This window comes from Solanum tuberosum, unplaced genomic scaffold (genome assembly GCF_000226075.1).
Source record: "Solanum tuberosum cultivar DM 1-3 516 R44 unplaced genomic scaffold, SolTub_3.0 scf00389, whole genome shotgun sequence".
NCBI lineage: Eukaryota > Viridiplantae > Streptophyta > Magnoliopsida > Solanales > Solanaceae > Solanum > Solanum tuberosum.
This window is the reverse complement of record NW_006239314.1, coordinates 61,295-73,173: the sequence shown is the minus strand read 5'-3', so window position 1 is coordinate 73,173 and position 11,879 is coordinate 61,295. Positions and strand designations below refer to the sequence as shown.

At 39.0% G+C, this 11,879-nt stretch overlaps 1 pseudogene; it reads right to left on the bottom strand.

Annotated features, from left to right (window-relative positions):
- LOC102584234 (filament-like plant protein) overlaps positions 1–8,068 on the bottom strand; it is an 18,255-nt pseudogene extending 10,187 nt beyond the window's left edge.
- Positions 8,069–11,879: the final 3,811 nt, after the last annotated feature.

The following is an 11,879-nucleotide window of genomic DNA, read 5'->3' as shown; positions in this document are numbered from 1 at the left end:
GCGACCTCCCTCTCGGGCAAGCCGAAAACACATGGGTGGTTTTGTATTTGCAACTACAAACCCATTAAATTAAACCACAACCACTAGGTTAGATCACCATTAAAGTACATCTAACCTATCAGCAAGCAAGACCCAACAATAATATCAACACATATTTGCTAAATCACACCTCAAGGATGGGCGTTTTTAGCCACACATCAAGAAATAAAAAAATACACCTAAAATGATTGTAAAATAAAATGGGTATAAGAAATTAAACCTTAATTTAAGTAAAGGAAGAAGAATGGAGAAGACCCACTTCCAACTTGAGGAAGATGAAATCCTTCTTTCTTCAAATCTCCCAAAAACCCTCTCCAAACTTGAGAGAAAAATATCCAAAAAGTACTATTCTATTATGGAAATTAAAATAAAAGTTCTACTCCCTAAAATTAATAATAAGTTCAGTATTTATAGACTTCATAAAATAGCGCTGGCGGATCTTTCGGCGAGGTTAGTCGATATCGCCTAATGACTTCAGAGTTTCGCCCTTCGTCTGTCTCATCGCCGTTTCGTACTTGTCTTCCGCATATTTAGGTTTTGGACCATTGGGGAGTATAGTACTGCTTCGCAGAACCATTTGGCAAAGCTCTGACTTCTCCTTTATCACCATTTTGATCCTTCTCCTTCAGTGCTTCGCGTACTGGAACAAATGGCGGAGTAAATCCCTTCGGCGATTCGCTAAGTGTGCTTGGCGTTGCTCGGGCTTAATCTTTTTTGTTCTTTCCAGCCTTTTTGTTCCTTTTTGCGCCTAAGTGTCCATGCTTCCATTAAAACTTCAAATACCTGAAACTTAAGAGTTTTCATCAACTATTGAGACAAAATAAGTATTCGAGGACACTATTTCTATCAAAATACAGCCCTATATAAGTCCAATTTGTGGACTCATCAATAGCCCCAACTTAAACTTTTGCTTGTCCTCAAACAAACTCAAGTTCAGCCGTTCAAAAAGGGTGTCTCAAACTCATGTTGCCTTTTTCTGCGGTAGTGCATTTAGGTTTGTGCGTACCATATCTGCTAAATTTTATGACTAGTCAGAAGAACAATCATACTAAAACACAGAAAATCTGAAGCAGAAAGGTTCATCGATTAGTCGGTGAATCACCAAATCTCTTTTAGCGAGCTAGGTCGAACTCGCCGAAGGGATAAGCTTGAAATCTAGGAAAATAAGTGATGAAAGAGTCTAAGTGGTGAGACGCCGACTACTTTCGACGATGACGAAGTTGTCCACCAAAAGATGCAGTGAAAGAGGGTAAAGGGAGCATGCAAAGGTCGGTCTAAAGTCCTATTGGCGAGTCGCCGACTACCTTCGATGACCACGGATGTGTCCGTCGAGAGTTACAGATCCTTCAGTACTATGGACATGAGTAAAGGGTGATCTAAGACCAGTAGGCGAACCGTCGAATCATTTGGCGAGCTCGACCCAGCTCGCCGACTGATTTAACGTGCCTACTTTTCAACCCACTTCTTAGAATCGACCTTACAAACCTTGGAAACAAAATCAAAGCATGCATACACGAAATTCACAAAAGACCCATACTTCCCATCATCACAGAATACTCAGACTTCTTCCGGTCTTGCCAAATTTTGGCCATTTACATACGATCACCTTTAAGAATGTCGTCACCCATTCTTTTGTTGAGTAATCTTTGTTGTTTAGCACTAATTTGGTCCATTTAGGTTTTACCCCACCAATATAACGACAATCAAGCAACACCCAGTACAAACTCAATCAAATTAATGCACAAACAACAAGGCATTCGACTATTAAAATATTTCAGGAAATTAAGCTCAAATTACTCATAGCATATCAACTTATTTCTATCAGAGAGGCCCAACACACGTCATCCTGATACTACAATTGCAAAAGAGTGCAAAAACTTTTAAGATAAATCGGGGTTTTATGGGCTACCCTTTAATGCCGATCAAATTCTTTTTGAAATGCTAGGCAGCAAAGAGATCCAACCCCAAGCACTATTTACCAATTGAAATACTAATGGAAAGGTAAAAATTTAATAAAAAGTACCTTTGGTGTGATTTTGAGGAGTTTGAGAAGAGGGAAAGTGAGAGCTTCAAACATTTTGACTTTCTGCCTTTACATAACCGTTCAGTTCTATGTCATTCGGTGACGTTAGTCTTATCGCCGATAAAATTGGCAACGCGCTGAATGTATACTTACCTCGCCGAGTTTTACAGGACATCTCTTATTTTGGGGTCCCAACGGTGGATTAAGTCGGAGTCGCCGATAGATTCGGCGACTTACCCACTGGGTCATTGTCTCACCAACTTGCACTTCTCAACACCTTTCTCATTTTACCCTACAAAATCAGCACACCATTATTCGAACAGACGAATTAAAAGCAGTAAAACCTTGGGTTGCCTCCCAGGAAGCGCCTTATTTTACATCGTGGCACGACGGAAGCTCTGTCTCACTCTCCGTTATTGGGGTTTGCCCCAATGTCACTAGTTGACCCCAATATGTCATTTAGGTCGAGATGAGGTACTGCAAAACTCAGGAATAACCTGATCAGCTGGATTGATCTAGAGTGAGATCCAATCATTTGATTCAACACTTCAACATTCTCCTTCATTTCTTCCAACACCGATCTTGATCGGTAATCTTTTGGAGAATGATTTGAAGTGTGTCCTCGACATGATTTTTCTCCCAATTTCTAGACTTCCTCTGCTCATGAGGGGGTATATACCTCCCCTTATTGTTGCATTGGACTTCCACCTCTGAGATTTTGGTGGCCAAGTCGTATAGTTGAGATGCCAGTGCAGTCAGTGTGAGGTCCTTTTGGACTCCTCGGCTCATTTCAACCAAATTGCCACTACATTGCTCAGCCATGCTCATCTTAATGGACAACTCAATGAAGAACAAAACTAAATGTAAAATTAGTAAACTACAAATCAGAAGAACAAAAATTCTACTAATCTAAAAATTCTCAAATAACACCAATCCCCGGCAGCGGCGCCATTTTGATGCTTATCGTGACTAATGACACTAACCTACGGTATGAGTGTCTATGATCGTTGATAGTATAGTAACCCAACTAAAGGTTAGGGTCGTGTCCAAAGGGAGTGGTTTTGAGAAATGATAGAAAAATAAAACTAAGCTCTAACTAGTCGTAGCTAAAGACATTAACGATTAAAAACATAGTAAATTAAAGGGGAGACACAAAAGTGTCAAGTATCGATTTGGGATTTTTGTCACAAGCAGAAAAAATAGCAAAAATTAACAATAAAATCAAGTAAGGGGACATGTTCTTGGGGTGTGACCGCAATACAAGTTGAGATAAGTAGTTGGGTACATGCTTTTGAAAGAAAAATTGTAAGATAATAGTGACTAGCCTAAGCTTTAAATGGAAATAAGTTCCCTCTCGGGCAACTTACCCCGTTTCAAATGCATTCTTCTCGGACACCCATTTGAAGCATGAAGACCAGCCTACACCTTACCCCACTCACTCTCTCGAGCTGAGTGTTAGGATATGGGGACTAGGACTCACCCCTCTCGGGGCAGAACCTCATGTCGACCCACTCCTTAGGCTATCAGTCTAGTGGTCTTGGTTTCGCACCCTCCCTCTCGGGCAAGCCGAAAACACATGGGTGGCTTTGTATTTGCAACTACAAACCCTTTAGATTAAACCACAACCACTATGTGAAATCACCATTAAAATACATCTAACCTATTAGCAAGCAAGACCCAACAATAATATCAACACATATTTGCTAAATCACACCCCAAGAATGTGGTTTTTTAGTCACACATCAAGAAATAACAAAATAAACCTAAAATGATAGTAAAATCAAATGGGTATAATAAATTAAACCTTAATTTAAGCAAAGGAAGAAGAATGGAGAAGACCCACTTCCAACTTGAGAAAGATGAAATCCTTATTTCTTCAAGTTTCCCAAAAACCCTCTCCAAACTTGAGAGAAAAATATCCAAAAAGTACTATTCTATTATGGAAATTAAAATAAAAGTTTGACTCCCTAAAATTAATACAAACTTCAGTATTTATAGACTTTGGAAAATAGTGTTGGCGGATCTTTCAGTGAAGTTAGTCGATATCGCCTAATGAATTTAGTGATTCGCTCTTCGTCTGTCTCATCGTCGTTTCGTGCTTGCCTTCCGCATCTTCACATTCTAGACCATTGGGAGGTATAGTACTGCTTTTCAGAACTATTCGACGAAGCGCTGACTGCTCCTTTTATCGCCTTTTTGATCCTTCTCCTTCAGGGCATCGCGTACTAGAACAAATGGCGGAGTAAATCCCTTCGGCGATTCGCCAAGTGTGCTTGGAGATTTTCAAAGTGTGCTTGGCGATGCTCGAGCTTCAGGTTCTTCGTTCTTTTCAGCCTTTTTGTTCCCTTTTGCGCCGAAATGTACATGCTTCCACTAAAACATCAAGTTCCTGAAACCTAAAAGTTTTCATCAGATATTGAGACAAAATAAGCATTCGAGGACACTATTTCTATCAAAATACAGCCCTAAATGAATCCAATTTGTGGACTATTCAGGTCTGTTACTACCCTTCACACTAAGTATAACCTTGAAGTCATCATAGTCATATTCACACTCCTTTGGTCTTACTATTGCCTTACTACATGTAGACAAGGGAACTATCACCTTTAGTCAATCATATCTTGGAAGGCAACTATAGAAACAGCCCAAGCTAAGTCTTACTATGTGTGGGAACCCATCATACCTAGCCTTAAGTCATACTTGTGCAATGTATGGATAGCATCCCATACTACTACCCACACTAAGTACTCCTTTAGACTACCATGAATGTTCACTAGTTGGGGACTAGTCCCTCTATTCTATTTCCCTCTATTCAAGGCTACCAAGAAATAACCCCCTAATAGGCTAGACCATGTTGTCATATTACTAACATAACTAGGTTGAGCTAAGCTAACTACCTTGGAAGACACACTATCGTGCAAGTCCAAGCTACTCTAGGAAAGGTATAAGTGTCCTATCCTAGCTACCACGAAATAGTCCTAGACAAACTAAGTCATGCTACCCTTACAAGTATATTATGATACAAATGCAAGCTATCCTTAGGAGAGTATGATTCTCAATCCTAAGCTATCCTTAAGAGAGTATGAGTCCTCAATCCCAAGCTACCATGACTAACCTAACTCAAGCTACCCTTGAAATGCATCTTACAATGCAAAGTCAAGCTACCCTTAGGAGAGTATAAGAACTCAATCCTAAAGCTACCATGAAATGGTCTTGGCCAAACTAAGTCATGCTACCATGAACGCATCCTAACAATGCTAGTTCAAGCTACCCATAGGAGAGTATAAATCCTCAATCCTAGGCTACCATGACTACTCCTAACTCTTGCTACCATGAAATGCATTATACAATGCCAAGTCAAGCTATACCTTAGGAGAGTATATATCCTCCATCCTAAGCTAACAACCTTGGTCTTATCCTACTAAGCCAAGCTATACATGAAGGGATCATACATCACAACTTCAAGCTATTCTAGTCTAACATGCTTTGATTCATTTTAGGTTATTAAGCCAACCTAGAATCCTTCTATGTGGGAGAACCTTTGGATCTCCTTGCAAATTCATGCCTAAGAGTGTAAGAGAGAAACAATACACAACACAATCACATAATATTGGCTTTACCCCCAAAGTCCTAACATTGATGGCTACAAGCTCTACTTTCAAGCTGAACTTCATTCATGTCTAAATAAAAAGCTATTAAATTACATTCTTTACTACTAAGTGATTCAAGTCATAAATCATCATAGAGGTTCAATTTCATCTTTACAATTCAAGATCATTCATATTCAATAAAGTCTAGTTCAATTCATTATTATATGATCCTATCTTTGATCAATTACTATACATGGTATTGATTCAGGAAGATCACCTTTGAACCTTTAATTTTGCCTCTCATGGCATAAACCTACAATTATCACATTCATCAATTTAGGTTAGGGTTTACAATAGAAATCACATGAATTCGTCATAATATCACAATTACATGCTAATAAAATCATAATTAGGTATTATCCACTAGATTGGAATCATACCCAAACCCTATCCACAATCCAAGCACAACCCTAACTAGAATGGGTTTTTGACTTCACAATTGGAGGAAACTATGGGGGCTCGGGTGAAAGAACCCATAGATGAATAAGCTAAACATACCTCAACTCAAAGCCCTAAAGAAAGCTTGCTTCAATGGTGAATTTCGACCCTAGTTTCTGCCCTATTTCCTTCTTCTTCTTCTGCCCTCTTCTTCCTCTTCTTCCTCTTCTTCCTCTTCCTCTTCCTCTTCCTCTTCCTCTTCCTCTTCTTCTTCTTCTTCTTCTTCTTCTTCTTCTTCTTCTTCTTCACTTCTAGAGAGGTATTTTTGGAGTAGTATTTTGGGGTCTTAGATGAATGAGTTAAATGAATTATTTTAGGGTCGTATTAGGTATTCATAGGTGGTTATTTAACTAACTAACCGACCTCCCTAAACCCTAACTAGTTACTAACTTAACCCCTAAACACATAACTAAAAACGAAAAGTCCAAAAACTATGTTGACCTACGCCCACCCCTCCACGGACCGTGGATGGGTCTACTGCCCATGATGGAAACTCGTAGGTGGATTCATCTTGCAGGCCTTAACAGGCCTTGACCCACGACCCCCACCTACGGGATGTGGGTCCACCTACGGCCAGTACGTGGCGAAACGTAGGTGACATTTTTTTGACAGCTTTTTGGGCTATTTTGAGGTCCTCCTCAAGGACCCCTTGGGTGGTCCTTGGGGGGTCGTACCCGGATGTTTAACCCCTAAAACCCTCATTCTACGGGAAATTCTTTTATGACTTTTAATCCTCATACAACACTCCCAAACTCTTACGAAAGTCTCTAGAACTCACTAGTTCAACTTGCTAGTTTCCTGGGCTTTACAATATCTCCCCCTTGGGATCATTCGTCTTCGAATGAGGATTCTAAACACTTCTTAAAGTCAAAACTCTAAGCTAACAGCCCATCATGCATGCATTATTTCTAATGCACCTAACCAAGGAAGAGAACTTCAATCACAAGCTAAACACATAAAATGCACACAATGGAATAGGAACTACTTCTACCACCCCAAAATGCATGAAAATCTATATCCACTCATTTTCAAGGAGGAACTAACATCTCCTAGCTAAAACATTCTCAACACACACATTTTCAAGGAGGAGCCTAAATGCAAATTTCTTCTCATAAAGCATTTATTCTAGGAGGAACCTTTCAACTCCGACAACTAAGGCATGCTTATAATCAATTCATGAAGTCTATATGCAAATCTTACTCAAATGCATGACAACATGAGGAAATAATGCAAATAAGTCATTTCTAACAAGACCTAAGCATTTTCATGAACATGCATATAAGGAGATCATGGCAACACATAAAGCATACAATAACCCTACTAGGTACGCCCACTATCTCCCCCTTGGGAGTAAGCCTACACAAACTTTTCTAAACATCATAGATGCTAAAAACAACTTCAAAGTCCAACATAACAAGTCACAACAAAAAATAAATCCGGAAATTTACTAAAGCATAAAGCACATACCGGAAGGGACATGAGGAGATCACTCTTGATCTTCTCTAGATTGGAGAGTATAAAACCTATTCTTCTTTTGAGGCTCCACATCTCCACTGCTAGAGGCAACTTTCTTACCCTCTCTTCTTGTAACCTTAGCCTTAGGGCAATCTTTCATTATGTGGCCACTCTTACCACAACTATAGCAACCCTTTCTATCGGCCAAAAATGTACCCTCATGCCTCTTACCACACCCAGCACAAGAGGTCCATAGGGACTCATATCTTATCCCTTGTGGCGTAGGGGTAGATACCCTCTTACCCTTTTGCTTTGGAGCATTAGAAAAGCCTTGTCCAGAAAACTTTTGTCGATTCCTAGAATGACCATGTCGATCGGATTCATCATAAAAAGCTTTATCACCATCCACCCTAGACCTCTTTTTCTCCCTAGATCTTTCTTCCTTAAGTTTTTCTTCTTCCATTTGTTCGGCATGAATCATGAGGTGTGAGATATCCATATTATAAACAAGCATTGTTGTACGACATTCTTTGGCTACCGTGTCAGACACACCCGACAAAAACCTATTCATCTTATCTCTCGGATTTGACACTATGGATGAAGCATACTTAGACAAAAGAGTGAATTTCAAGGCATACTCCTTAACACTCATAGTACCTTGGATAAGGTTGATGAACTCTTTCAACTTGGCCTCCCTCAACTCCCGGGGGAAGAACCTATTTAGAAATTCCTCCTTAAACATATCCCAATGTATAGGACCCGACCTCTACCGGCCTACTATCTTTCCATTGTTCATACCAAATTTGGGCAACATCTTTCAATTGATAAGTGGCTAGTTCCACTTTCTCTATAGAAATCACCCCCATTATAGCAAGTGTCTTATAAACCTCTTCTATGAACCCATTTGGATCTTCTTCCACCTTGGAGCCACTAAACTCTAGAGGGTTCATCCTCAAAAACTCCCTTATTCTAGAAGCACCCATCCCCCTTAATTGGTTTGCCGGAGCTACCACCTCTCTATTGGCTTGCGCCGTCAAGGCTTGAGCCAACTATCACGACCCGAGCCTATACCCCGGAAGTGACACGTCGTACAAGACTTCGAAAAGTCTCATACAAGCCTCATAGCATTCATAACATACGATATAAGGAATATAGTGCGGAATTAAATCTTTCTTTAAAATCATACAATCAAAATACTCATTTAACACATTCGAAAGTAGTGGAAGTCTATTGTCTCATGGCCATCTAAACCAACATCTTGAAAACTAAAGTAGGGACACGACCCTTTACAATCGAAAGACTAACAATTGTTTATGACATGGAAGAAAAGAAATATCTAAACACTTGTCCTCGATCTATGAGGACACACCACTTAGCCTTGGAGGAATCTCAATCCAAGCCCTTGAACTAGAGAGAGTCAAATTGAGTACAAATCCCTAGACTTCATAAAGGTAAAGACAATATGGGTTAGCACAATTAAGTACTAAGTATGATAGCCATGCAAAAACCATGCTTAAAACAAACATTTTATTTGAAAGTCATGATTTATGCCATTTTGAGAAAACTTCATGAATATAAGCATAAGAGGCATAATATACACACATAATCAACATACAAGTCATTTAACCATATTAGAACATAATCAACGTATAAGACATTTCATTACCTTAAGCTTTCATCTCAAGTAACCCCAAGCCATACCTTGTGAAATGTATGAATAGCATCCCATACCACCATCCACACTAGATACCACTTAAGGCCTCCAAAGGTGAACTTACCATTCATCCTTTCCATCTTTACACAATACTCTACATAACAGACATAAACATTTCATAAGTCATATCAACACATTAGGACCATCACCTAGGGCAACTCTAAGTCATACATATGCAATGTATGAGTAGCATCCCATACTACTACTCACACTAAGTAGTCCTTTGAAGCCACCATAGACAAGGCACATTCATATTCATTAAGTCATGGCAAGGAAGTAACTCATAATACAATCCAACTATAACATGCATCATTACATTAAATTCATAAGTCAACATTATGCATTAGCTTCATTAAGAACACCTTCATTCATTAGACATTAAGCCAACATTCTCATTAACAGCATCATAAGAACATTTTCATTACACTTAACATTATAAAGGAACACATCACAACCCCTCTCAAAAGCCTACTTGTGCAATGCATGGATGGCATTCCATACAATCACCCACACTAAGTAGTGCATTCTTGAGAAGCCATAGTTCATTAACATTCTTTGTGGGGGTAAGCCTGAACCGACATAGACCATGTAAGCAATTCATGGAATTTCGGTGTCACCCTCACCAGATAAATGATTCCTACTTGCCTAAGGTAGGGCCATTATTTTTAACTTAGGCGGATCCACTAGCTAGACCTATGTGCGCACATAGTTTAAGGGATAGGGATATTGATACTAGATACCCCGCCTTAACTCACAGATGAGCACCCATCTCAAGACATATCATCTCGGTTCTTACCATTATTCCCCATGGAATACTTAACATTCATTACATTAGTTCATTATTATAGGATAAGAGATTGTAACTAGATACTCCGCCTCAACTCATGGATGAGTATCCATCCCAAACCAAACATTCATTCATTGGATAGCTCATAGATTCAAAGATGAGAATAGCCTTTCACCTAAGAATACCCATATTGTGAGAAAGTCCTTTCACAACATGTCATTATCATTCATTAGAGTAAAATTGAGAATAGCCTTTCAATCAACACATCATCATTAACATAATCATAGAAAACTTCAATCATTCTTCATTTAAGTGTGTGTAGGTTAGAATAACCTTTCACATATATCATCATCATTCATAAGCTTTCAATACTAACACAATTCCATTCTAAACATGATCATAATGCATTCATTGAGATCACACACATATACTTCACATCATAATCATACATAGATCCCTCATAAAATTGTCTTCCAAGGCTAAAAACCAACATCAACCCATAAATCCAAGATACTACAATTGATAAGGAAATTGACATGATTCAATAACTAATTCAATATATACATCAAGAATTCAACATACCTACATAATCAACCAATTCCCAATCTCAATTCACAACTTAAGCATTTGGGGAAAAACATGGGTTCAAGGAAGAAATCATCTTAATTCATTTTTATATCCACAATTCAGTCATAATTCAATGCAATAAAGCCTTTGAAAATCGTTTAGAATCGAACCCATGCCAAGATTGGAAACTAGGGTTTTTGGGGAAACATTGGAGACTTGAATTCAACTTTGAAATTGGCTCCTTGAAAGAAAATAATTCAAGGATGAAGACTACCATACCTTGTATGGAAGAACTCCATGAAAATCCCTTGAAAAACTTGAAGTCTTGACCTTGGAAGTTTGAATCCTTCACCTCCAATGGATGTTTCTAGAGAGAGAACTTTTAGAGGGGAGGTTTCTTTCTTTGTAGTGTTTTGAAATAATGAGTTGAAAATAGAGTTTAATACTTTAAAAAACCTTAAAATACTTTAAATAACCAATTGACACCGTCCCCCAAACTACACTTAAAATGAATTTACTAAACTACCCCACCACTTGGCCGACTTTGGACAACAACATAGTGGTCACTAACGAGACCCCACCCACGGACTGTGCTGTCATCTCGTGGTCCATGACTACAACTCACATTTTGGTGGCTTGACCTATGGAGGCCATCCACGGGGTATGGATGGACCTACGGGCTGTAGGTCCCCTTCCGTAGGTCATAACAATTTTGGGTAGTTTTGGTTTCTTGAGGGTTAGGCTTTAGGGTCCTCCTCAAGGACCCTTAGGGTGGTCCTTGGGGAGTCGTACATTGACGTTTAACCCTTAAACCCCTCAACCATAGCTTGGGACAACATTTTACACCGTCAAATATCACAACAACTCAAACACAAAGTTGTTAGGCTCTAGTTTCACCTATTCATTTTACGGGTCGTTACATTATCCCCCACTTGGGAACATTCGTCCTTGAATGACACTTTAAACACATTAAGAGGTTAACGACTCGAGATTAGCAGCTCATCATGCATGCAACATCGTAAATAATGCACAAAACTAGGAGAAATCTCAACTCCACATCAATAAGCTCAATGCAACACAAGAAAGTAGGAACTACATCTACAAACTCATTATGCATCATAACTTCAACATTTCTCATTTCATTGGAGGAATTAACTTCTCCAACTCAAATCATGCTCACCATAACATAATTAAGCACATTATACA